General features: G+C 33.2%; 2 pseudogenes; both read right to left on the bottom strand.

The window, feature by feature from the left end:
* The window catches only part of LOC109861464, a 5,552-nt pseudogene extending 2,492 nt beyond the window's left edge, over positions 1-3,060 (bottom strand).
* Positions 3,061-4,126: 1,066 nt separating this feature from the next.
* On the bottom strand, positions 4,127-6,481 carry LOC109861463 (annotated as a pseudogene).
* Positions 6,482-6,626: the final 145 nt, after the last annotated feature.

Below are 6,626 nucleotides of genomic sequence, written 5' to 3'. Positions count from 1 at the left end.
GACATTTTCTGTGTCTTTTTCCGTGTAACCTAACCTAACCCTATTACACATATAAGTGCGGTACACGCGCCTTTAAGTTCGCTTTCCTTCAACGTTATCCATCGACGTTCCCCCTCCAGACCGGCGGAGCGACGGAGACAGCACCTGGATGCATATCGTTCCATCCTTTAGAAGACGCGGACAACTCCTCTCACAGAACGCTGGGTCTATTTATATATAAGTCTATGGGGAAATGTCGCTTGCGGGTGACCTGCCGTGGCCGTGCGCCACGCCGCGGCGGCGCGCCGAACTAGGCGCTCTGCGGCGGCTGCCGGCGCCGAGTTTAAGGCTGCCTCACTGCCGCGCAGCCCGTTCGTGGTGTGATACGCACCACAATATNTTTTATTTTATATAACATTTTTTAAATTGTTTAGTTATTTGGTTCACATTTTTCTCAAAACTTTTTTGTTCTCTTTGAAATTCAATTTACCTAGCAAATATTTCTTTCATCTCGATGCATGTTTCGGCTTCGGCTATTTTGTCAAAAGAGTTCATGAATTGTTCACAGCATGAAATCAGAACTCAAGCATTCTTTCAGAACTCCAAATATCTGCTTGAGTTTTCCCGAAGTAAATGTGGGTGTCAATTTGACGCGCAAATTTCTCCATTTTTTCCCAGGCAATAAAAACCAGTGGCCGGATAGCGGATCTATTTTTTTGTTACAGTACCAGCTGCGATCGTGGAAACTGCCGAAATTTTTTGTCAAAACTATTCGGACAAGATCGAGATCAGCAATCACAAGGTTCGGTTTGAAAAATGAATACATTCCGAAAGCTCGATGGTCTTTATGTTGTAAGTAAGCGTCGCCAAATAGTTCGCCTGTTACTAAATCTCACATTTAAATCATACAATCTTATTGTTTCTTTAATAAAAAAATGAACAAACTAATATAAAAGATCAGTAGTGAGCTTATAGAGGTGTGTAATCGCGATATATTTCTACAAAATTTACGTTAAATATAAAGTGAAATGCAAATTGTTTTGAGTTCTGATTAGAGCCTTCATTAATCGCTTTGATAAATACTTCGAACGATTTCGAGTATTAAGTCAAATGCTTTGCTATAATACTTTTCACCGAACATGTAACTTATCGTATTTTTGTAATACAAGAGGCTTCTTATTATGAATCGATTCTCAAATTTCTTGCGTTTATTGACACTGAATATTTATCATTGCGACTAGTGAAGATTCTGGTGAACACTGGAAACATTTTGCATTCTATTGTATGAAAAAAATGGAGTTGCTTCAATCAAAGTCAACGTCACGGGCTGCCATAAAAATAAATAGTTCATTCACTAGCATATGCGATTAATTTAATGTCTAGATTCTAAAAGCAATTATTTGCTATGTGTAATGAAGTAATATTGATGTTCCGTCAACAAACTATATATTTCAATTAAACTGATGCTGTTGATTCAATATTATTTTTTTTTCCATGTATTAAATCTCTCGCATTATATACGATTTAAGTTGCGACAATATGTGCCATTGTCAAATAGGAAAGTTACTCATACGTTGGCATTTCACTCGTGTTTTTTCTCTTTCTAATCTCTAGTTCTTTTTTATCTCTAGCTCCAAAAATCACGTGTCTGATACGTGGTTTTCATTTTGGGTCCAGAAAGCATATCACACGTTGTTGTAGCGCATGAAGTTAACGTAAATTTTGTATAAAAATATATCCATTAACATTTGTATATACTCGCTACTGACATTTTGTATTTGTTTGTATTTCACAAACGTTTTATACTATCATGTCTCTATAAAATATACCTGAATGTGTACAGTGGATCCAAAAAGTATTTGTACACCTAGTTTTTGTGTGATATCTTTTTTTATAAATAAATGATGATACATTACCAAAAATAGTATTTGTTAATAGTCGATTATGTGCTGAGATAATGTGCTGAGTAACATTTTTTAATAATGCGTTTTTAATAATGCGTCCATTTTTTAATAGTTTTGTAAAATTACAAAACAGGATAATAATAATTAATAAAGAAAATACATAAATTTGAATGCTAAAAAAGTATTTGTACACGTGCGTTTTACATAGGAAATACACAATTTTTTTAAAGTTTTTAATACGAAACAAGGTTTTAATCTTGCACTCTGTATTAAATTATCTCGCGACACATCGATATGCATTCGAGCATTCGTAATTTTTTTGATAAATGCTACATTTCCAACTTCATTGTAAGACATACAAGCCCAAACTGTAATGTGTATTATTATGAAATGTGGGTGTACAAATACTTTTTGGACCTACTGTACATAAGATGGAAATTTTATATCGATTTTACGGCTGTGTTTACTTGAAACGCTTCTTTTTCACTTTTTTAACAAGGAAGGCAAAGAAAAAGAAGAGCTTACAACGCATTATATATCCAAATTCATACACTGAGAACAAAACTCGTTAAAGAAATTATTATTTAAGCAGACTATGTATGTGCAATGGTCAACGGTAATTAAATTTAATAATTTAAAGAAACATTTGATATTGCAACTTATCTAGGCTTGCATTTAACAAATAAACCATCATGGTACTTTGATATATCACAAGCTTGAAAAAAATAAATACTTTAAATAACAGTTGACTACAAACACTAAATGCATTTTGATGTCATTACAAAATTAATTTTATTTCAGTGTATATATAATACGTATTTGTCGTGTAGAAACGAGGCTATTTGCATTAATTGCACAAAAGTAGTTACTAAAAGTCTCACGCTCTTTGAAAAATTAAAAATAATCTAATAGTTTATACACAATATATATTTTTTTAGAATAAAACTACTTACCTAATGATATTTTTCCAGTCACTAAAGGAGTCATATTACCAGTTGGTACAACAGGTTCGATGTAAAATACACCTTTCTTGCGCCAAAAAGTGAACACCACAAACTTGTAATAAATATACACAGAACACAGAGCAACCACAATAGTAGTTATTAATCCTATAAGTAACATTTTTTGTTCTTTTTGTTTGTAATAATGTTTCAAACAAAAAACTTGTAAGAAAATTATCTGTCTGTGTGCCTTAGTAGATTTGCAGAAAAGAATAAATCTCAAAAATAAATGTTTTGTGATATAATCACGTTGATGTTGTCTGAAGAATACTGAACAATCGACTGAAGCTTATGTCTTAGGGCCATTGCACGTGAACAAATTTTAACCGTAACCGTAAGGTCGTAAGCAGTTCAACCAATTACAGACCAGTATTATCTTACATTAGCTGGAATACTGACCAGCGATTGATCGATTTGCTTACGACCTTATTACTACGTCTAAACTTTTGCCACGTGCAATAGTCTTTATGTTTTTTGTGGCTAAAGCAGTTTACAGTTTTGATACATTTACAACATGCAGCAACGGTGGAAGGGATGCGCACAATATCAGCAAGCATTTACTTGCTGCTTTGTGCGTATCCCCACCGCCCCGCTGCTGCATGCTGTAAATATATCACAAAAATATAAATATATCCTGTGTAAATATATCAAACTGTGAACACTGGGCTTAAGGGCTTTTAAGCTCCGCCCATACGCCATTCTACAAATGAAAGTCCGAAATTCCTGGGCCAGTGGCTCAACCAATCGACTGAAGCGATTGTATAAACAGTGAGGCAAGCGGAAAGGTGAGGGCCATCACACAACAAAATTACGTAAGAACGGAAAACATAGCCGTAAGGAAATAGATCAATCAGAATGTAATTTATATCTCCATCACTTTTGAACGTAAATTTCTGATTGGTGAATTTTCTTACGGCTACGTCTTATGGTTTTAAGTAATTTTACGTGTGATGGCCTTTACTTGTGTTTCGAAATTCACTGCCAGTATTCGAACTCTATATTTTCAACATAAGGTATGCACCACGTCATTGTTTTCAACATAAGTTTAAAACACTCGTATAATTGTCATACCAATAACAAACAATAAAAAAAATTACATGTAAGATTATTCTGCACGTATCTATCTTCAATGTCGGTAATGACGTGTTGCATAACTTTTTTCTGACGTAAGTTAGTTTGCACAACGATGCACTAGTTATTATCAGATACAGAACTTGTTTATTTGATTTAAATGTTTTGGAAAACGGCTATAAAGAGTGAGAGAATTTTATCGCGGTTCAATTGTAAGATGTACACCGCCTTTGGGCGTAAGTATAATGGACGCTTTATCGATGATAAGTGGCACCGAAGTCCGTGGATGAAGTTTAACTTTGAACTTTGATAAGATATTTAAAATACCAACTTTTGTCTGCATATAGCCAAACCGTTGACCTGAAAATTTAATAAGAAACTCTTTAGTATTATCTCAAATCATATTTAACAAAATGTTATACATATATATAATTTAATAAGCTCGTCAAATACAATTATTATAAAAACAAATTGAAAAGTATTTAATTATTTTTTGAGTTTGTTGAGCCTTACCGATACACACTCGTGGCCCTTCTCCAAATAGCAAATAAGCGTACGGATGTCTAGCCGCTATTTGATCCGTGTTGAATCGCTCGGGATCAAACATGTCCGGATTTGGATATATCGCCGGATCTCTCTGTATTCCGAGCACCGGTATAGTAATTAAAGTTCCTTTCGGTACGTGAATAGTACTCGAAAGATCTATGGTCTCGGTGCAGATGCGATTCAGAATCAACACTGGTGGATATTTCCTCAGAGTTTCTGCACTATTTATAAAAGAGTATACAACTTGTTGTCTGCGATGCTTGTCAAACGTTTAATTCAAATCACAACCTTGTATTTTCACAAACAAACGTATGACATTACCATTTATTACTTTGTGAAGATAGGTCATATCGTTTACAGCATTGTAAGTCACTTCGCCGTGTTTTTTCAGGACTTCATCAATTTCTTGACGAAGCTTGTTTTGTACGTCTTCATTTATTGCTAATTCGTACAAACAAAACGTCGCCGTAGTTGAGGCAGTTTCAAAGCCGCCTATGAAGAAGGCGTATGCTTGCGCAGCCGCTTCCAGGATAGACTTCTTGCTCATATTCGTTATAAATATAAAACATCTCAATATTTTATTAATTGCATAATTGTATTTCTTATATAGTATTGAACATTGTAGCATATTTACAAGAAACATCGGCGGTGTCTCCTTTGTCAGGCGCCACGTAGCCTTTCTCCATAGTTTGTATAAGTAGATTCATAAAATCATGTCTGACAACATTGTGAGTTTGTCTGTGGTGCACGGTATCCCGAAACACTTTTATAAAAAACTTTGAAATATTCCGACTAACGAGAGGAATAGCAAAAAACTCGGCAATTTGAGGTATGCACGCAAAAATTCCGTACCAAAAATATGATATTCAAATAGTTTTTTCCCTTGGTATAGAAATTCACTGTCCGGCGTTTTCATACAATTGGACTTGATTCCAAAAGCAGCGGACATGATTACGTCTATGGTATATCTGTTGAGTACAAAATATCAGTATAGAACATGTACATTGTTTATATAATATATTCAACAATTGGAAGATAATATGTATATAGTATTTATATAACATTTCTTCAGCGTTTTATACGTAATTAGTGAAAAATGTATTAAAAACTTTTCTTTCTTTCTTTATCTTTTAAGAATGAGTATACCTTGCAAATATTTCTTTTATCTCGATACTCTCTCCGGTCTCGGCTATTTTTTCTAAAGATTTCCCGAATTCTTCGCCGCATTGTTTTAGAATTTCAAACATCTGTTTGAGTTTTCCTGAACTAAATGTAGGTGTCAACTTGACGCGCAAATTTCTCCATTCTTTTCCAGGCAAGAAAAATAAATTACCGGATAATGGGTTAACTTTTTTGTTACTGTGAAAGCTTCGATCATGAAAACTACCAAAGTCTTTTGTCAGCACTATTCGGACAAGATCGAGATCGGCAATCACAAGATTTGGTTTGAAAAATGAGTATATTCCAATAGTGCGATGGTCTTTATGTTTCAAGTAGACGTCGCGAAGTAATTCACCTGTATTAAATTAAATTGTACGTTTGAAATTGTACGTTCTTTTGAAATTTAACTGAAAAGAAACATTGAAAAGAAGTATATATGAGAGAAGTATATATGTATATACCCAGATAGCACTTAACATTGCTATGAACGTTCTATAAATATTCTTCAAGAATATGTCGAATATTCCATTGAACGGTCTTATATACACTATTCATCGTATATTTATAGAATAAGCGAATGGCACTACTGTAAATGTTTTTTGAATATGAATAGAATAATCTATAGAATATTCTATAAAACATTTATAGAATATTTTTAGAATATTTCATAAACGTTCTATAGAATGCTGTATGAACATATATAGTATATTTTATAGAATGTTCTATAGATCGTTCTTAGAATAATTAAACGTATTTTTATAGAACATTTAATATCTTATAAACATCTAAGTTACTATTTCCAAAAGCGTCTAAATCCATTTCATCTTTTTTTATCAAAGAAATAAAAATTTAGAAAAAAAACATTTCAAATTGAGACTGTGTTAAAGAGAGTGTTAATATTCACTATTAACTAATATTATCAGTTTCTTAAATTTAACACATTTCTAAATATATTGTATTTTAA

This window comes from Pseudomyrmex gracilis, unplaced genomic scaffold (genome assembly GCF_002006095.1).
Source record: "Pseudomyrmex gracilis isolate BER0280 unplaced genomic scaffold, ASM200609v1 scaffold_777, whole genome shotgun sequence".
Taxonomy (NCBI): domain Eukaryota; kingdom Metazoa; phylum Arthropoda; class Insecta; order Hymenoptera; family Formicidae; genus Pseudomyrmex; species Pseudomyrmex gracilis.
This window is presented reverse-complemented; position numbering and strand designations above follow the sequence as displayed.